The sequence below is a fragment of the Pseudonaja textilis genome, chromosome Z, assembly GCF_049901715.1.
Source record: "Pseudonaja textilis isolate UNSWEBS1 chromosome Z, rPseTex1.2, whole genome shotgun sequence".
Classification (NCBI taxonomy): domain Eukaryota; kingdom Metazoa; phylum Chordata; class Lepidosauria; order Squamata; family Elapidae; genus Pseudonaja; species Pseudonaja textilis.
In genome coordinates, this window is record NC_142008.1 from 62,437,883 (window position 1) to 62,459,763 (window position 21,881).

Sequence of the window (21,881 nt, forward strand, 5' to 3'; positions counted from 1 at the left end):
AGCACCTTAGTGTTGGCATTTTCTAAAGTTGTAGAAGTCTCTTCACAATGGTGCCTACCTAAGGAGCTCCGTCAGCTGGAGCACAATGATTGAAATAGACTTTTAAAAATATATTTTCTCCAATGAGTGCATTAATTTTTTATATGGGGTGAAATGGGACAGGACTTCTTTCCTTTTCGTTGCACAATGATTTATTACCCAAAAAAGACTGCAGAACTAATTAGCAGAGTAATTAATTAATATAAATTTGCATATTTGCATTTGCAATTAGTGCAGCTGACTGATTAGTCTGAAAATGGAAAGTTTGACTCATTAGATGCTAGTAACTGCTGGACTGGATAGCAGTTGCCAGATGAGGCGAAGAAGATAGAATAAGCATGACTGTAAGTATGCATGTGCATGTACGTGTGTGTGTGTGTGTGTGTGTGTGTGCTCATTGTGTCTTTTGTTAGAAAAATTGATGATTAAAATATTTGTTTGTAGATCTTTGAGTTTGGCATAAAATTGGTGTTTCTTTCAGTGGATCCACTTTGCTTTCTGTGCTCTTTTACTTGCAATGAAATTCTAAGATATGAATGTTTATAAATTGCCTGAATTTATATTCTTCCTTTCAACACAATGGTGTTCAAAACAACTTAATAAGACAATAAAATATAATGTAAATCTAATATTAAAAAATAAAATAACTTGAAAGCTCCCACAAACTGAATTGTGGTATAAAAAAAAATGCTCTGTACAAAAGTGATATTTTTTAAAAACAATGTTAATAAACATATTTTCCTCTTTTCCTCTGTCTGCTTCTCATCTGCATGGTTCCAAAGAAAAAAGACATGGTATCCTTTATTTTGTCCATTTCCAAAAATAAGATCAATATCAAGTAAATTCTTACTGACATCACTCATAAACTGTCAAAAATATTATTTCCATTTAATTATTGTCAACATATTATCAAAAAAAGGTTGAGAACATATCTTGATTTGCCATCTAACAAAAATGTAATTTTAATCATATCTTCTTGCAATCAGAGACAAAGGGAAGCTTATCTTCAATATGAATCCTCCAACAATGCAACTGCCAAAATTAAAAGCTTAGGGCAATGTAAAAATTATTCATAATTTATCTACAATAGGAGTTATACAAAGTTGGAAACTTGTGCAAGTTCAATGTCCACTTCTTAGTTTAAGAAATGTAATTCCTCATTACCCAATTTTGCATATTTGATATATTAAAAATTACAGTTAATTATAGTCACATACATCTATAGAGCACTGAGTTATAGAAGGCTGGGTTATGTTTATAACTGGATAATGTGTTTTAACTATTAGCAAGAAAACAATAGAAACCTTTAAAGTTGGTAATTTGTTTGGAGAAAATATGCTAATTGCTGGTCCTGAATTGTTCATTCAAAACTAATTAATGTTTAGATTTTTTTTCAAGCATGAGCTTCAAAATGATAAATTAAATGAAATTACAAGTATTGCTTAGTTAAGTTTTTTAATTGATTAAAATTCCTTTCATTAATGTATTTGTAAAAGTTTCTATTTTATTCTTATAAATCTGTTCAAAATACACAAGTTAGAAGGTATGCTCCCTTTTACCTAAATTGTTTCAGAAAGAAATACTGACAGTTTGATTAACATGTTCAAGCAAGAACAGTAATTTTTACAGTTGAATTGGGAGATACCTGGACTTGAACTTGGGATTTCTTGCACAAACAAAATTCTTTTAAAAGGGTAGGACTTCAAGCAACCATTGCAGCTATTATTCTGAGCTATCCCTCCCCCGCAACCTCAAGATACACTTGCAAATAAATCAGATGTTATATGACTGAGATACAAAATTTTGGGCTTCTAGTCCTTATTTTTTAACTCAACCATTCTAATGCAGATGTGGATAGAGAATCCTATCCTGGATATTTGCATATAGCTACTTTTATAATTTCAACATATTATTGAGCAAGAGTTTGTGACATGCATTGGTCACAATTAGAAAACATTTGACTTCTGCAACAGAATTTGCAAGTTCCATTTCCACTAAACTGTTCATTCCGTCATCCAACTTTATCAACATTCATCTAATTTTATATCAGATGTGTGTAAAAAGCCCCCTCACCTTTTCAAAGTATGCCATAATGCAGAGTCCATCATTTATATACTGTACTAGCATGCAGTATCACAATACAAGTTCAAAAGGATAGAAATGTGATATTACAATGTATACTGGTTAATTATAGATAGCTGGGCTATCTCTGGGCAGGAAGTTAGATAGCCCAGGGCGGTCAAACTCCTTGCCTGCGGGCAGGATGAGTCACGTACTGGCCATGCCCATGTCCATGTCCATGCCCATGCCCAGTTTAGCAAAGGGGGGAAAAAGTCCCAATATATCACGTGACACCACTGTTATGATGTGAGTTTGACACTCCTGCTTTAGCTCAAAGATAATGATGGAGTTCATCAGCAGTAAAGATTAAGCAAGGATGATCACAGTTCTGCATTGCATCACATACAGTACAAGTTCTAAAATAATGAAGGAGGGCTTCATTATAGTACAACCAACTCCAAATGCTAGCATCTGGCAATTTTGACATCATGGCATCATGAATGTCAGAAGTGTGTCTTTCAAATCAAACTTACTGAATCATATTATTTGCTTTACTCACAGCTTTTCATCTTACACCTAGATGAAAGATTTATCAAAAAGTCAAGCCAATTAGACACCACAACTGCATTCATATAAAAGTTGGAAATGTCTTCCATGATTTTGGAAGATCCTTCTTTCATCAAAACTAGTTTAGAACACTGAAATAACAAAACAATCTTTAAAGAAAGAAATTAAAAATACTGTATTATAAAAAGTGCTTTTTGGCAGCACACCCAGACTTTCAATTAGCCTGAGCAGCTGTTCTGAGTTTTCTTTTCAGCTGGTGCTTTCGCTTTGGGTTTTTGATTTTCTTAAAGGGGAAGGGCTGCTTTTAGTTTTTTGACCCTGCCTTAGTGGTTCCTGTCACTGTCCTTTTGGGGTGTGCTTCCCACAGTAGTATTGTGCTTGAGTTGCACAGTAACAGTAAATTGATATCTTCTAGAAGCCCTTTATCTTTTTCTATAAAAGTTTATGTTAAAATTAATGGAAAGAGAATATCTTTGCTGTACTTCCATTTTCATATAACATTTATTCTAAACAGCTTAAGAATGTTTCTTTACCTTTTCAGTTGAATAAGTTGTGGGAAAAGGAAAAGATTTGGTATTCCATCTCATAAATTACTTTTTAGAATAGCCTACTAATTCTGCAATCACTGTCTGAAGTTTAGTTGTGCCTCAAATACAGGATCTTTTTTTTCAAAAGAATAGATAATGGGAGTATTAGAATAGAAATTTGGAAGATCTAAGTGACATCAGCTGAGCTCAAGGTTATCTACTCATATCATTGATGTTTCTATTATCTTTTAGGAACAGGTATATACTAAGACTCACAAAAAGTTATGTTTTGATAACTGAACTCTACATCAAGCAATCTTGTTTCAATATGTCAAAAATACAAGAAGGTAAAACTGTTGTAAAACCTGGCCTGGAAAACCTCAGGCCAAATCATATTCACCAACCCAGAAACCAATTTAAATTCCAAAAATAAGTCGCTGACAAAGATAATTTTCCTAGATTATCATTTTTCATGAGTTTATATTTCAGGAATATAAACATACACCACTTTGGTTACGCATTGATCAAACTTTTATTGTGCCAGCTATACTTCACAGACCTGAAAAATGTGATTCAAACAAAACAAAAGAATGTTAAAGCACAAATAAAATGATTTAAATCTCAAAGAGGCAATTCCAAGTTTGATTCCTATGATACAGCTGGACTGTAATGGAAAACTAAATTCTTTATCCATATTAAGTAGATATGAAGGCTAAGACTTAAGTTTGTAAACAATGTATTGACTCTGCAATTATACTGGCAAAGTATAACTCTTTTTATAAGTTGGGAAAATATGACAGCAAAATTAACATGCATTTACATGGAAGAGATAATTTCAGATGAGCTAAAAGATCATCCACTGCTTGATAAACGATAACTATAAGAAAATGGCAAACATATCATTGAAAACATAGAAAATTATTTAGTTAGAATAATTCAGAATATAACAGATTTTAATTCAAACATCAAATATAGTTTAATATATTAAACAATACACAAGTGAATACACAGTATTTTGAAAATATAGAAAACAGAATGTTCTTAATTCTCATCCCTGACAATTCATTACTTGTGTTTCCATTCTTGGAACACAGTGTAGCTCCAGATTGTTCAGAAATGTAATCTCAGAAAACTTTGAGTGTTTTTGTGTAGAAAAAAGGTCAGATGCAATTATGAGTGAGAAGCCCTGCTCCCCTTTTCTAAGTATCACAATAAATTACTTTTTGATTATCATATTGTGTAGTAGGCTTCAGTAGGCCAGAAATAGATCAGCATAGCTGCAAGAGCATTTATTGACTCAAAACTGGAACTGAAGAACTGTAGGCACATGCCTCTGATTTATATTCTAGGTCCATAAGTGCCTTAACCAATTACAGAACTAGAAATACCCCCACCCAAATATAAATGTTCTAAATTTCCCTCCAAAACAGTTGGGAGTCATCTAAAGGTTAGTTTCACTTTAGCACAATTAACACAACTATATACATTCAATACATAACTCCTCACCCCCTTAGGATAGTTTTTATCCTCAATCTGTTCAACTTTCATAGTCTGAAATAGGTTGCGGCCCCACAGATCCTGGGGGGTGGACTGCCTGAAGAGTCCCGTTGAAGTGGAGTATTGTCCACCTCTGATTGAACAAAGTCTTGATGACCCTTTGGACGCCCATGAGTGGCGGCAGCTCTACCGTCCTTGGTACCTCCATTTCTCCAGAGATGGCCATGGGTGATATAGGCAGACTCAGAGGAAAACAGTTTTCTCATGAGTCTGATAAAACCTCGGGATCCTCATCCACTCCTTAAGTGAGGGAATGGTAGGTTCTTCTGTGGGTAGTTCAGGCATAGGGCTGAAATCTTGGCCTGTTACTACTATAAAAGGGGTAAAACCAGTACTTGAATGTACCGAGTTATTGAATGCAACTTGAGCAAAAGGCAAATGTTCAGTCTAGTTATCTTTTTTTAATGTTTTTTATTTTCAATATGAACATACATATTTTATGAACATTGCAATACCCAGGTCAATTCTTTTTTAAACAACAAAAACATTAATAATGCTTATAAATATATGCGATTCTAATCTTCCAACTTCCACAACTTCGATAATGCTAATCTTTTTTTTCATAATCCATTTCTCATTTTCCCATTAATTCCTTTAAACTTAAGAACATTTCTTTGTGCCTTGTATTTATAGTCCCTAAGTATTATGATTTGATATTTTCTAAGAATTATTCATAGTTCCACCATCATTTCAATATTCCAAATATGTAGGGTTAATAATAATACTAACAATGTTTAATAATATTAACAATATTTAATCAATCCCAGGAGTGTATCTCACACTCCCACACAGTTCTAATCCATAATTATTTTAAATTAATAATATGTTTTGGCACAAGAACAATAATATTACTTTTTAATTACCTAGTCCAAAATTCCCATATACTGTTTTGACTTATTTGGCTTATGTTATTAAATTATATTTTCTCTTAATATATACTATTTTCCCTGCATATATTTTCCCCTTTTATTAAAATATTTTCTCATTATCCATCATCTGTCCTTAAAATTCTGTTTATTGATTTTTTTAATTAACTTTTATCTCTCTTAGCATCTTATATCTCTTTTTGTTTTTGTATCTACTAACCTTCCCCTTCTGAGTACCTTATATCTCTTTCGTCTATTGTATTTGAAGTCCCATCATCAAAGCTTCTTTTGGATTTTTCTTAAAGATATTTTTTCTTTTTCTTTTGTTATAAATTTGTGTGAGGTTATGTCTTCTATTTATTTATTCTTCTATTTATTTATAAATTCTATTCTTCTATTTATTTATAAATTTGTATGAGGTTATGTCTTCTATTTATTTATTCTTTCTCCTCTTTATTTTTAACTTCTTGTGTCTCTTTTGCTTTTCCCCTTCCACTATCATTTCTAACTTCTCACCAATTTCTTGAGTGTCATATTTTTCTTTTTCCTCCAATTGTTGAGTAGCTTCTACCTTTATTTCTGTATCTTTAAACAATCCCTTTGTCTCCTTATTGCTTTTCCAAAGTTCATGCATATCGTTTAACATAATCAATATTTCTCCATGAAACTATTGTTTCCCGGAAATCCATTTTATAAAACCCTTTATTTTATGATTTACAATTTATATTTCCTCAGTTATATATCTACCAATTATCCAGATTTTAAAATCTTATTTATCTGCCCTTCTTTTCTCCTTTCTTCCAACACTTTTCTTCTTTTATCTCATAGGGTGTTTTATTAAATAACATTAAAAGTCCAAGTCCAAATTAAGTCCAAATTAAGTCCAATAGTCCAAGTCCAAATTAAACTATTCAATTAATCCAATAGCCAAATTTAATTGAGTTTAGTTATTTGCAGGTTAGTTCCTTTAATAAATCTTCCAAAGGGCAAGAAAGGGGGGGAAAAGCCCAGCAAATATTTCCAGATTGTCTAAGTCGTCAACAAGATCAGGCCATCCTCCAGATGTTGTTGCTTCTATTTTGTGTATTCAGCCTTGTGTGTATTGAGATAACTTTCTTTAAAAGACTGTGACTAAGTGCTGTAGTACTTCTCTTCCTCCAACAGATGGTTCTATTAGCCCAAATTCAATGCTAAATAGTCTGTCAAAAACAGTTGAATTCTCAATCACATCCAAAAGGTTTAAAAATACAAATAGTCCAAATAAATTCTCCTGAAAATTGTTTTTCAAATTGTTTAGGCTTTTTCCCAGCTTTCTGTGTTTTATTAGCTTATCTTAGGCTTCTTTTACCCCTTTGTTTTCAATGTTCTTTTTATCTGCTGCTTTTTTAAGCTTAGGAGTTATATTTTAATATTTTTTGTTACTTCAAATCTTTAGGGTAAAAGTTGGTAAATTTCTCACCCAGTTTAAATGCTCTGTCCATTCACTGCTCCAGCACAAATCTTATGGTCCCAATTGTCCCTGTTTCATGACAGCCCAAAAATGGCTGTTATCCCTATTGTCATTCAGGGAGAGCTTGCTTCAAACCTAACAAGGAAATTGCGGTTTTCCTCATGACCAACAAAGCATCTCTCTTTCCTTCACTGCCCCTCCAAGGCAGCTATGACCCCAAAGGGTCTCCCAACAGTAGTTACCAGCTGGATTTCAAGGGGCTCAGTAGAGCCCACTATTTTCCAGCCATTCAACCGGAAGCTCCAGTCTAGTTATCTTGTTAATAATTAATAAAACATCTTAAATATTATTCTAGCACTGAGTTAGTTCTCTCAATTTGACCATTAGTACATGTGTGCTGGGAGGAACTTAAACCCTTAAGCCAGTGACCATGGGAATGTATGCTTATCTGTCTTCCCAGAATGATCAGGACAGTAACATTTTCACACCTGTGGATTGGCTGAATCAACATCTGGCTAAAGGGAGGGGTCTCTGTGGCCTTAACTCTACTTCTCTTGCCTAAGATAGATCAGACATTGCTTTGAATGGCATGCTTTCACTTCTGCTTAATAAAAGCTTCCTTTTGAAATCCTTCATTTCAAGAGTTTTCATTTTCTTAAGTAAGAAGGAGAGGCAGTTTGTCTCTATTGGTCTTTATTCTGTTGTACATTACCTAGAGTTACTTGATTGTTAAGATGGGCAGCTATATAAACATGATTAATAAACAAACTTTTTTCTTTTCTATTTGATTCTGTGTCGCAGGGGCCCTGCCAGAAGAAAAAAAAAATCCCTCTAAGCAAGCTAAGAAAACAAGAAAGAAAACAGCCCCTACCTCTTCTATCAGTTGCTGCTGCTGTAGTTGAACTGTTCTCAGAGGAAAGGATATGCAACCTGAAATTAACTTTCCTGCATAACAAGATACACCTGAGTGGAAAAGCGATATCAGAGAAAATGAGCTGCCTTTCCAATCATCTAGCACATTCTTCTTTTCACAATCTTAAGACCCAGTTGCTGTGGAAAATGGTTGACTTTGGTCCTTGCTGACTCCAGTGGCTGATTGCATTCTTCTGATCTGGCTGCACATCTGGCTATTTGGATAAAGCTGATTGGCCAAAGGTAATTTCCTCTATCATCATACTTCTTTTTTTAACCACAGGGCATCAGCCATATGTGCGCTGATGGGAAGTGAACATAAATAGTCACTTTAATCAATATACACTTCAGGGTATTAGGGTTCTGGGCAGTCTGCTTCTTCCACAGATGTAAGAATTTGTTTCTTCTGTTCCTCAGCTGAATAAATAGCTTATTAAGAGATTAAAACATTGTGGAAAAGAACTAATATAAGCAACAAGAAGTGGCAAAAAGGTTTCTGATAGCAAAAGCACAGATAACATCTTTTGTTGATGTGAAATAATGCATAGGTCCTGTAGTACCAGGAGAGGTTGCAGAACTAACAAGGAAGCTTGTTCTAAGGGCACAGTTAGATGGCACTGTTGGTGCTATTCTGTGGCCTATAAATTAGCGGATAAATTGGTCTACAAGTCCCTAGTTCTATCTTTGGGAAAGGCTAACAAGTGGTATTGGCCCATATTGCCAAGTCTGCCAGACTTGGCACCTCACAGGCATCCTGCCATCAAAGGCTAGTGGGGGAGGAAGGATAGATGGATAATAAAACTGTGTTTGTACATGATGAAAACAAGGTGAGGAAATGACAGGTGATAAAGATCAGAGAAGCTTGTAGCCAGTATGCACTGGAATCCAAGGACAACATCCTGGGAAAGAATGTTATTACCCCAAAACATTCTCAAAATGTTTTGGTGAGCTCCAATTGGCTGAAGACAGACTGGTCATGGATGGAGGGCTGGAATGATAGGAAACCTTTCTGTAGCTTTCCCCTCCCACAAGATGGCAGTGTGAAGTAGAGTAGAGTTAGTTATACACACTGCTCTCCAGATGTAGAATTCTTAACTGTCATTTGTCGGCAATTTTATTTACCTAGAGAGATTTCCATTATAGTTATCACCACTGTCTATATTCCACCTGATGCAAATGTTCTCTAAGTTATATGATGCCATCGAGAGGCAGAAGCAAACTTACCCTGAGGGCACTTTTGTCGTGGCTGGGGATTTTAATCAAGTTTGTCTACAATCTGTTCTTCCTAAGTTTTTTGCAGTATGTACAATGTATCACCAGAGGTAAGAATACTTTAGACCACATATATTCAAACTTAAGTCAGGCATATAGAGCAATCCCCCTCTCCCATCTGGCCACATCTCTCTCCTCTTGTGCCCAAAGTATATCCCCCCACCCACCCACCCAGGAAAAGGATATGGCCAGTCAGGAAAACTGTTAAAATCTGGTTGGAGGGAGCACTCCGCCAGTTACAAGTCTGCTTTGAGACTACTGAATGGAGTATATTTGAACATTTGCAGCTGCAAGAATTCACTGACACTATATATTAAAATGTGCATGGATAATGTAACAAATGCATCAGGGTACGGGAATTGCAAACCCTGGATGTCAGCAGAGGTACAGACACTTCTGAAAGCCCAGAATTCTGCCTTTAAGGCAGGTGATAGAGATAAATACAATGAGACCAGGACAAATCTACAGAAAGGCATCATGGTAGCTAAACAAAAATATAAACAAAAGATGGAGAACCATCTAGCAGACAACAACCTGATGCAGGTGTGGTAGGGATTGCAGCATCTAACCAACTATAAGGGCAATATGATGAAGACAGTCAACTGTGATGCTTCATTAGCAGAGGAGTTGAACACCTTCTTCACCCACTACAATGTCAAGAGACCTGACCCTGTAGCCCCAGCCTGCCGGCCCTCCAACTCCCAGCCACTCACTTTGCATGAACCCCAAGTGAAAGCTGTGTTGAAGGCCATGAATTCCAATAAAGCTACAGGTCCAGATGGGGTGCTGGGGCTAGTGGTTAAAACCTGTGCTGACCAACTATTAGAGATCCTAACAAGGTTTTTTAATATTTCCCTGTTCCATCATGTCTGCAAGCAGCCATTATCATTTCAGTCCTGAAGAAAATAGCAATAAACAGCCTGAATGACTAAAGACCATTGCACTAACATCTGTAGTGATGAAGTGCTTTGAGAGATTGGTCATGCCTTCCATCAAACTTCAACCAATATTAGTTCATCTATAGAGGAAATAGGTCAACAGGTGGTGCCATTGGTACTGCCCTACATTCTGTAGTGAGTCATCTAGAGATACCTGAAACGATGTCAGAATGCTTTTCATAGATTACAGTTCGGCTTTTAACACCATTTTGCCGGACATCCTCATTGAAAAGTTGACTGACTTGAATTTCCCTTCTCTCACCTGCAATTGGATTAAAGACTTTCTGATGGACCAGCCACAAACAGTGAGAGCTGGGTCTTTCACATTCTCTTCCCTGAAGCTCAGCACTGGCTCTTCTCAGGGCTGTGTGTTCGGTCCCTACCTATACTCATACACATATCACTCAGTGGTGGGATTCAAAAATTTTACTACTGGTTCTGTGGCTGTGGCTAGGTGGGTGTGGCCATGTGTTTGGGTGGGCATGGTTTTTTTTGGCAGCACCACCCCTATCCCGCACCCCATTTTTGCGCCTTCCTGGCCTCAGGGGAGCCTCTGGGGGGGTGTTTTTGCTCCCAGAAGGCTCTCCTGGGGCTCAGGAAGGAAAAAATAGAAGCATAGGAGGGGCACACAGCACTCCTCCACACTCCATTTTCGGGCCTTCCTGGCCTCAGAGGAGCCTAGGGGGGGCATTTTTGCTCCCTGGAAGCTTTCCTGGGGCCCTGGAAGGCAAAAAATGGAGGAGGGGCTGTGTTCCCTCCCTCCATTTTTGTCTTCCTGGGCCTCAGGGAAGCCTCCTGGGTGAAGCAGTAAGAAGTGAGGGGAATCCCAGCACAGCATTTTGTAGGAACAGCTGATTGTTGGAAGGTTAAAAAAAAAAGAAATAATGAGTGGCTGGGTGGCAAGCATCGGGCGGACACATCAGGCAAGTGGGGCAAGTGAGTGAGTGGTGCCCAGGCAACCGGATTGGGGGCATGGCCAGCCAGAAGTTACTATCAGTTTGGTGACCTATGCCAAATCCTTGCTACCGGTTCGCCCAAATCAGTATAAAACAGTTGAATACCACCACTGATATGACTGCATATCTTCCAATCCATCTAATGTGATAGTAAAGTTTGCAGATGATACCACCGTACTGGGTCTTATTACAGGAGGGGATGAATTAGCATATAGGGAAGAAGTCCAGAAGTTATCCACATGGTGCTCAGAAAACAACTTGCATCTAAACACCAGCAATACAAAGGAGATGGTGTTAGACATCCGGAAGCAGAGAGAGGAACCTGCCCCACTCTACATCAAGGGGGCTGAGTGGAAAGAGTCTTCTCTTTCAAATTTCTGGCAGTCCACCTTAGCCAAGATCTCACCTGGAAAAATAACACAATCCAGGTGATCAGGAAGTTCCGTTCAACAGAAACTCCATTTCCTTAGGGTCTTGCAGAAATACCAGGTGGATCAATGACTGATGACTTCCTTTTACCTGTCTATGATAGAAAGCATCCTTACATATTGTATTACAGTATGGTATGCTGGCTTTACATTGTGAACAACAAGGCATTACGGAGGGTGAAGAGCACAGCACAAAAAATTATTGGGCTGTTCCCTGACACCACTGGATGAAACCATCAGGACCCACTGCCTCAGCAGAGTGAGGAAAATCCTCAGGGATGATTCACACCCTGGTCAGCACTTCTTTACTCTCCTACCATCTGGCAGGAGATATAGAAGCATAGCCAGTCGAACAAATAGGCTGAAAAATAGTTTTTATCTGTGGGCTGTCAGACTTCTTAACACAGCAAAACCACCACAATTAAGTTTAATATGATACACTTGCAGGGCCAGCACCAAGGAGGCTCATTTCAATTACATTGTACACATATTGTGCATTGACAATAAATGTTTGTTTGTTTTTTTGATTGATTGATTGATTGTGGGAAACTGTGAACTGAACTCTGAACTCTGCAAAAATGAAGTGAGGAAAGCTAAGGCTCAGAATAGAATAGAATAGAATAGAATAGAATAGAATAGAATAGAATAGAATAGAATAGAATAGAATAGAATAGAATAGAATACCTTTATTGTCATTGCATTCTACAAATACAATGAAATTTGAAAGCTACTCCAGCACAGTGCCCCAAATACCACATCACAATCACACTACAGAGTATTTAAAAATTAAAATAATTAAAATTATAATTAAAAACCTAGTCTAAAACCTATCTAAAACATATATTAAGTTAGATAGTTTAAAAATGCCACTATATACATAGGGCTAAATCACATATGCATTGTTTGAATCAAGACAATTATTGCCTTGGAAAAGAAACTGTTTTTTCAGTCTATTAGTCCTCATTTTAAGACACCTATAACGCCTCCCTGATGGTAGTTCCAAATATGAATGTCCAGGATGAGAATCGTCTGTGGAGATTTTTAGTGCTCTAGAAGAGTCTGGTCTTCATAGTCTCTTTCAAAGAAGAAAGAGAGCAACCGATGATTTTTTGTGCTGTGTTTATAACTCTCTGGAGCGTCTTCTTATCCACTACAGAGCATCCAACATACCACTCCGTTACACAGTATGCCAAAATGCTCTCGATGGTAGAACGGTAAAAAGTAACCAGCAACTTCTCATCCAGACCACTCTTTTTCAGAAGCCTCAGAAAGTGCAGGCGCTGTTGGGCCTTCTTTGCAGTGGCCATAGTGTGGACTGACCAAGTAAGGTTGTCAGAAATATGAGTTCCTAGAAATTTAAAACTATGAACTCTTTCCACACAGTCTCCATTGATATATAGTGGGAGAGGCTCTGCTTTGCATCTTCTGAAGTCTATAATCAATTCTTTGGTCTTTTTGATGTTCAGGGCGAGGTTATGATTCTTGCACCACAAGACCAGTCTGAGAACTCTGACCTATAGGCTGTTTCGTCTTCTCCTGTTATGAGTCCCACCAATGTGGTGTCATCTGCAAATTTTATTATAGAATTAGTGGGACAAGAGGGAGTGCAGTCGTAGGTGTAGAGTGAATAGAAAAGGGGGCTCAGCACACAACCCTGTGGAGAGCCAGTGCTGAGGGCAAGAGTGGAGGAAAAATAGCTGCAGGTCCTAACAGCCTGGGGTCTGTTAGTAAGAAAGTCCTTTATCCAACAGCAGATGTGAGAGGAGAGGCCTATTTCTAGCAACTTCTTAATCAGTATATCTGGAATGATGGTATTAACTGAGCTGTAATCAATGAAAAGCATCCTCATATAGCTCCCACTATGCTCCAGATGTTTCAGTGCAACATGGAGAGCCATGGCAATAGCATCCTCTGTGGATCTGTTATTTCGATAGGCAAGCTGGTATGGGTCAAGGTTTGATGGGAGGCAATCCTGTATATATTTTAAGACCAGTCTTTCAAAACACTTCATAATTATGGGTGTGACAGCTACTGGTCTATAGTCATTTAAAGTATCTGGAGAGGACTTTTTGGGAACTGGAATAATAATGGAAGTTTTGAGACAAGATGGAACAATGGCTTGTGTAAGAGAAAGGTTAAAAATATTTGTAAACACACCTGCAAGCTGGTCAGCACATGCTTTGAGTACCTTCCCAGATATCCCATCAGGACCAGCAGCCCTTTTCACATTCACTGCTCTAAGCACCTGCTTCACATCATACTCTTGTACTGTGAACAGTTGAGTACCGGTGGTTTGTAGAGGTAGTGTGTTCGAAGACCTATTCAGTTCAAACTGGGCAAAGAAGCAGTTCAATTCTTCTGCCAGTGATGTGTCCTTATTGATTGATATGGGGTTGCTACCCCTGTAATTAGTGATGTGTTTAATTCCCTGCCAAGCCTGTCATGGATCATTATTTGTGAAGTTGTCCTCAATCTTCCTTTTATAGTCCTTTTTTGCCTCCTTGGTGCCCCACCTCAGTTCCACTCTTGCCTTGTTATACCAAACCCTGTCCTCAGACCTGAATGCCATATCACGTGCTTGAGAAGTAATTGCATGTCCTTGTTCATCCAGGGCTTCTGGTTTGGAAAAAGCTGGATGCATTTATTCACGGTAAACGTATCCACACAGGTCAAGATGTAAAACAGTACAGTTTTTGTATATTCCTCCAAATCCTCCTGTTCAAATAAATTCCAATTAGTATTTGAGAAACAATCGTGCAGCTGATCAAGTGTTCCCTCTGGCCAGATCTTGATGAGTTTGATTTCAGGCTTAGTTTTCCTTCTGAGGTGGGTGTATGCTGGTATAAGGAACAGTGAAAAATGATCTGAAAGTCCCAGATGTGGAAGGGACACTGCTTTATATGCATGCTTTACATTAGAATACACATGATCAAGTGTGATGTTTCCCTTGGTGGCACATGTCACATACTGAGTAAATTCGGGAAATAATATTTTCATCAGGAGGTATGTAAACAGCTGTAAAAAATGAATAATAATGAAAAAAATAATGAACAAAGGCTTGCGACAAAAGTAAAAAAATTACAAAAAAAGTTTCTTGCAACATTTTAAAAAACAAGAAAAAAGTCAAGGAAACAATTGGTCCATTGCTGGGAGAAAATGGGAAGAAGGTAGCACGCAACAGGGAGAAAGCTGAACTATTTAATTCATTTTTTTCATCTGTCTTTACACAAAGGGGGGGAAAACCTATCAAAAACAGCACCACAAAGAACAGATTAGGAACACAAATCAAAATAGGGAAGAAAATGGTAAATGAGCGCCTGTCCACTCTAGATGAATTCAAATTGCCAGGACCAGATGGATTACACCCCAAGGTTTTCAAGGAACTGACAGACAAGTTCAGAACCACTGAACTATATCTTTCAAAGATCCTGGAGCACTGGGGAACTGCCAGAGGACTGGAAAAGAGCTGATGTAGTTCCCATCTTCAAAAAAGAAAAAAAAATAGATCCAGGAAACTACAGGTTGATCAGTCTGACCTCAACACCATGGAAGATTCTGGAAAAAATAATTATGCAATGAATCAACGAACATCTAGAAGCAAACAAAATAATAACCAAAAACCAACATGGGTTTGTCAAAAACAGATCATGCCAGACAAATCTTACTGCATTCTTTGACAAAGTGACAAAATCAGTTGACCAGAGGAATGCTGTCAACATAATTTACTTGGACTTCAGTAAGGCTTTTGATAAAGTAGACCATAACCTACTACTTGATGAGATAGAAAAATGTGGGTTAGACAGCATCATCACCAGATGGATTCATAACTGGCTGATCAACTGTTAGGAATCTGTCCAACAATTAGTTGGGTTGGCAATATATAAACCAACAATGTATGTTTGTAGCTTTAAGACAAAATCACTGTACTGATTCCGATTGATTGATTGTATTGCGAATTGCCATAAGAGGGAACTAGAGATCATGGCTTGCTCTCTCTGACACGCTCTCTCTCTGACATGCTGTCTCACTGACATTCTGTTGCTATCAAAACTGTGCTTATACTTTGATATCTTTGTTTACTGTAAAAGACAAAGGCAACTGGTAGGAAGACTTTGTAATTGGATATTCTTTAGACTGTAAAACATATATGACCTGGACCATTTATTGGACTGTGCTATTTCTCAAAGTAAATTTTAACTCAATTCAGTGTAGTTGAGTGTGGCTGAATAATTAATTATTCATGACAATTATCATAAACGTTTCCATGTGCATATCCTTGTTACTCAAGGGTTATTCTGTACATATCATAACACTCTCAAGGTGTAGTCCTCAATGGAACTGCATCTACATGGAGGGAAGTAAGCAGTGGAGAACCCCAAGACTCTGTTTTAGGCTCAGTACTCTTCAACATCTTCATGAATGGTTTGGATGACGGGATAGATGGAGAACTCATAAAATTTGCAAATGACACTAAGCTAGCAGGACTAGCCAACACTCTAGAAGATAGGCTTAAGCTACAGAAGGATCTTAACAGACTTGAACATTGGGCACTATCTAACAAAATGAAATTCAATGGGAAAAAAGTAAGGTTCTACATTTAGGTAAGAAAAACAAAATGCTCAGGTACGTTATATGTGGTACCTTGCTCAATAGTAGTAACTGTGAGAGAGATCTTGGAGTCCTAGTCGACAATCATTTAAATATGAGCCAGCAGTGTGCTGCAACTGCCAAAAAAACCAACACAGTTCTAGGCTGCATAAACAGAGGGATAGAATCAAGAACATGTGAACTTCACTTTATAATGCCTTAGTAAGGCCATATTTGAAATACTGCATCCAAGTTTGTCACCATGATATAAAATAGATGTTGAGACTCTAGAAGGACTGCAGAGAAGAGCAACAAAGATGGACTGGAGGCTAAAACATATAAAGAACAGTTGCTGGAATTGGATATGTCTAGTTTGATGGAAAGAAGGGCTGGGGGTGACATGATAACAATGTTTCAATATCTCAGATATCAATCAATATCATTGCCACAAAAAAGAGGGAGTCAAACTTTTCTCCAAAGCACCTGAAGGCAGGACAAGAAGCAATGGGTGAAAACTAATCAAGGAGAGAAGCAGCCTAGGTGTAAGCAGAAATTTCCTGACATAACAATTAATCAGTGGAACAACTTGCCTCCAGAAGTTGTGAATGCTCCAACGCTGGATGTTTTTAAAAAGATGTTGGATAACCATTTGTCTGAAGTGGTGTAGGGTTTCCTGCCTAGGCAGGGGGTTGGGTTCCAACTCTATTATTCTATTCTATTTGATTATTTCCAGTGCTAATGTTCCAAGTGAGGGAGAAAACCATTTTTTGTTTTCTTCTATGCCGATAATTATTTTAAACACCTAGAACAATCACTATTCAGTGGCTCTTTTTCTAAGCCAGTGCCTGTCTCAGTATCTCTATCTATTTCTATCTCTCTCTGTGTGTCTATCTCTATCACTATATCTATACACATGCACGCATATATATATATACCCAGGCAAACACACACACACACACACACACACACACACACACACACACTCAATGTATGTGTATGTGTATATTTGTGTGTTTATGTATGTATATACATATATATTTTAAAAGTGCAGTTGAAACTGGGATGGAGGTGCCTTGATGTGCATCACTTTGCTCTTTGAAAGACTGGTGTTACATAAAGCAAGTAAGTAATAATGTTCATTCCACATAGAACACTGAGGGGCATGTGTTACTTAAAGGCATAGCACATAGCTGTGGGTATTGTTGTATGACCATATTGTATTTAAAAGTCAGTAAACAAAGAGTGTGAGACAACAAAGATTGCATGCATATGTATGAATCTGCTTCATAAGATTTGCATATGTCTTTACACAAAGGGAAAAAACAGCCCAACCTATCAAAAACGGCATCACAAAAAACAGATTAGGAACACAAGTTAAAATAGGGAAGAAAATGGTAAGTGAACAACTGACAAGTTCAAATCACCAAGACCAGATGGATTACAGCCCAAGGTTCTGAAGGAATTGGCAGATGACATCTCAGAGCCACTGAACTATATCTTTCAAAGATCCTGGAGCACCGGGGAACTGCCAGAGGACTGGAAAAGAGCTGATGTGGTTCCCATCTTCAAAAAAGGAAAAAATAGATCCAAGAAACTACAGACCAATCAGTCTAACCTCAATACCATGGGAGATTCTGGAAAAGGTAATCAAGCAACGAATCAGTGAACATCTAGAAGCAAACAAAGTAATAACCAAAAGCTAACATGGGTTTGTTAAAAGCAGATCATGCCAGACTAATCATATTGCATTCTTTGACAAAGTGACAAAATTAGTTGACCAGAGAAATGCTGTCAATATAGTTTACTTGGACTTCAGTAAGGCATTTGATAAAGTAAACCATAACCTACTACTAGATAAAGTAGAAAAATGTGGGTTAGACAGCATCACCACCATATGGATTCGTAACTGGCTGACCAACCACATTCAGCATGTAGTCCTCAATGGAACTGCTTCTACATTGAGGGAAGTAAGCAGTGGAGTACCCCAAGGTTCTATTTTAGGCCCAGTACTCTTCAACATCTTCATCAATGACTTGGACAAGGGGATAGATGGGGAACTCATCAAATTTGCAGACAACACCAAGCTGGCAGGAATAGCCAACATTCCAAAGATAGGCTTAAGATACAGAAGGATCTTACAGACTTGATCATTGGGCACTATCTAACAAAATGAAATTCAATGATGAAAAAGTACGGTTCTACATTTGGGCAAGAAAAATCAAATGCACGGGTACAGTATATGTGGTACCTTGCTCAATAAGTTGCTTAGTAACTGTGAGAGGGATCTTGGAGTCCTAGTGGACAATCATTTAAATATGAGCCAGCAGTGTGCAGCAACTGCCAAAAAAGCCAACAGTTCTAGGCTGCATAAACAGAGGGATAGAATCAAGATCATGTGAAGTGTTAATACCACTTGATAATGGCTTGGTAAGGCTACACTTGGAATACTGCATTCAGTTTTGGTCACCATGATGTAAAAAGATGTTGAAACTCTAGAAAGAGTGCAGAGAAGAGCAGCAAAGAGGATTAGGGGACTGGAGGCTAAAACATATGAAGAATGGTTGCAGGAATGGGTATGACTAATCTAATGAAAAGAAGGACTAGGGGAGACATGATAGCAGTGTTCCAATATCTCAGGGCTACCACAAAGAAGAGGGAGTTAAGCTATTCTCCAAAGCACCTGAGGGCAGGACAAGAAGGAATGGGTGGAAACTAATCAAGGAGAGAAGCAACTTAGATCTAAGGAGAAATTTCCTGACAGTTAGAACAATTAATCAGTGGAACAGCTTGCCTCCAGAAATTGTGAATGTGCCAACACTGGAAGTTTTAAAAAAGATGGTGGATAACCATATGTCTGAAGTAGTGTAGGATTTCCTGCCTAGGCAGAGGGTTGGACTAGAAGACCTCCAAGGTCCCTCCCAACTCTTTTATTCTATTCTATTCTATTTAAATCCACATGCATCTTTTAATTTTATAATTCTTGAGCCCACACATGCTTTATAGAAATATGATTTTCCCCTTTCATTTAGCAAAATTGAAAAGAACCGCGCCTCCAATGGTCTCTAGCAAGACAATAAAATCAATGTGACATACCTTTTGTGGATTTCTGGGAATGCTCTATGAATTTTTGGTTCTCTTCTCTACCCTGCTGCTCAAATGTTGCAATATTTCAATCTACATTCAAAAACGCTGTATCGTACACATAACTGGCATTAGGGTTAGTTACTCATCATTTGTCAATTTGTAGAGGAAGAGTGATTTGAGAGGCCATTTATTAATGAAGCTGTTGTTAATTTGTTCTCCCTTTTTCATAGAAAAGCACTGCTATTTATATGGAAAATGTTTCACAGTAATTATTGCATCCCAACATGATTTCACAGCTGAAGCTAAGCGACTGGATTTGGTCAGTTCAAGAAGTAGAATTTGGAAATTTTAGATTGATTTTTGTAATATTTAAACTAAATTAAATTAAATCAGATTGAATTGAATTAAATTGTAGCATCCCAGTGTTGATCATTCCATCCATCTTATTGCATCTCACTTGCTGTGTTGGAAATAAAATATTGAATAAATAATTTATTTATTCAATATTTTATTTCCAACACAGCAAGTCAAAAAGACTCAACACAAATTAACGATCAAGGCAAAGTCAAAGAACAATAGCAGTTGAAACTTATGATTTATAACCTTATAACTTATGTGTTATAATATGTTCTTTCTTGCTTTTCTAAAGACAAGGAACAAGAGGGCCATCTGAACTTCAGATGGCAAGCTGTAACCTGAGACAGTGGCAGCCACAGAGAACTTGTATCTGATTCTTTCTCTCAGTTGGAACGCATCACATTTTCGTCCTAGTTTGAGTAATGAAATATGTGCAAGAAAACAAGAAGCTCAGACAGCATCAAGGACCCCTTATGTCAACCCTGAGCTACAAATATTCTGTGTGAACATTGCTTATACCATGCCTGCCAGAAGTCATAATGTCTTCTTGAATCAAAACTTGGTCAGCTAAAGTAGGACACTTCTATTCTTTGGAATTGTATGTAAATGCTTATATAAAAACTGGAGTTTTGACAGTGTGGCTAAAGAGTGAAAATGGCAGCTATGAGTGCAATTAAAATTTATGCAAATTATATACATTGATCCAAATGATGCATCATTTATCCAATGACATTATACAAAGGGCACTGGAATTGTTGCTTGAGTCTGAAAAATCAAGGTTTTACTTCAAAAGAAGAATATTTAACCTTTTCACTGAAGACTTTAAAATATAAATGTATTTGACTTTGATCATATCATGCAGAAATAAATCTCCATTTGGTTCAAACACAAATATTCTCTATATGAACCATGTTTTGAGTTTACTTTGAAACTGTGTGGTCTTTAGTCCATGAGATGGACCTTTATTTGGAGGGGCCAATATCATGCCCGTTTCTCATCAAGCAAATGAATAAGGAAATTGGGTGACCCTGAAGAATTTATCAGTGCCCATTATTAGGCATTTTATTTTATTTTTATTTATTTATTTGATTTGTCAATCGTTTACAAAATAATAGGCATAAGTATAAACATAAGTAAGAATACAGAAAATAGGTACAATTAAATGGGGACAATAGGACAGGAATGGGAGGCATGATGTTGCACTTATGCACGCCCCTTACAGACCTCTTAGGAATGGGGTGAGGTCCATAGTGGATAGTTTGAGGTTAAAGGAGTGGGAGTTTGAGGATGTAACTACAGAGTCAGGTAGGGCATTCCAGGCATTGACCACTCTGTTGCTGAAGACATACTTTCTGCAATCAAGTTTGGAGTGGTTAACATTGAGTTTGTATCTGTTGTGTGCTCTTGTATAGTTACGGTTGAAGCTGAAGTAGTCACTGACTGGTAGGACACTGTAGCAGTTAATTTTGTGTACTATGCTTAAGTCCAACCATAGGCGGAGTTGTTCAAGATTATCCAAGCCCAAAATTTCAAGTCTGGTGATATAAGGTATTCTGTTGCGAGCAGAGGAGTGTAATACACTTCTAGTGAAATACTTCTGGACTCGCTCAATTGTATTAATATCCGATATACAGTGCAGATTCCAGACAGATGATCTGTATTCAAGGATTGGTCTAGCAAAGGTTTTGTATGTCCTAGTTAGCAATTCAATATTTCCAGAGGAGAAATTTCATAAGATTAGATTTACAACTCTTAATGCCTTTTTGGCAATGCTGTTACAGTGAGCTCTAGCACTTCGGTCATTAAATATGAGTACTCCTAGGTCCTTGACAGAGTGAGGGTCATCAATGCGGTCATATCCGCCTAGTTTGTATTGGGTGTACTGATTTTTTTTACCAATATATGGGACAGATCATTTGTTGGTCAAGTTTTGGAGTTGCCAATTATTTGACAATTCAGACACATAATCAAGGTCACTTTGAAGAGCAGTAGCATTGTCGGTGGTGTTGAATAGTTTTAAATCATCTGCGAAGAGGACGCAGTTGCTTATAAGGTGATCGCAAAGGTCATTTATATAGAGTATAAAGAGTGTGGGTCCTAGAACACTGCCTTGGGGGACACTGTTGTTAACTGGAGCAGGGTTTGATATAGCACTCCCTATTTTTACTATTTGTTGCCTCTTTGACAGAAATGCAGTAATCCACTTATGAAGAGTGGATTGCTGTAAGAGTTTAGTTTTAACAGTAGTTTGTCATGTACCACTGAATCAAAGGCTTTGCA

General features: G+C 37.4%; 1 long non-coding RNA gene across 2 annotated transcripts; it reads left to right on the forward strand.

Annotated features, from left to right (window-relative positions):
- The first annotated feature begins 300 nt into the window (after positions 1 to 300).
- Positions 301 to 20,263, forward strand: LOC148124042 (uncharacterized). Of its 2 annotated transcripts, none has more exons than XR_015739960.1 (3): positions 301 to 383; positions 7,869 to 8,222; positions 19,894 to 20,263. It is a non-coding gene; the product is annotated as an uncharacterized LOC148124042 (long non-coding RNA). The 2 variants fall into 2 exon arrangements; XR_015739959.1 differs by lacking the exon at positions 19,894 to 20,263 and adding an exon at positions 14,806 to 15,616.
- The last annotated feature ends 1,618 nt before the right edge of the window (positions 20,264 to 21,881 follow it).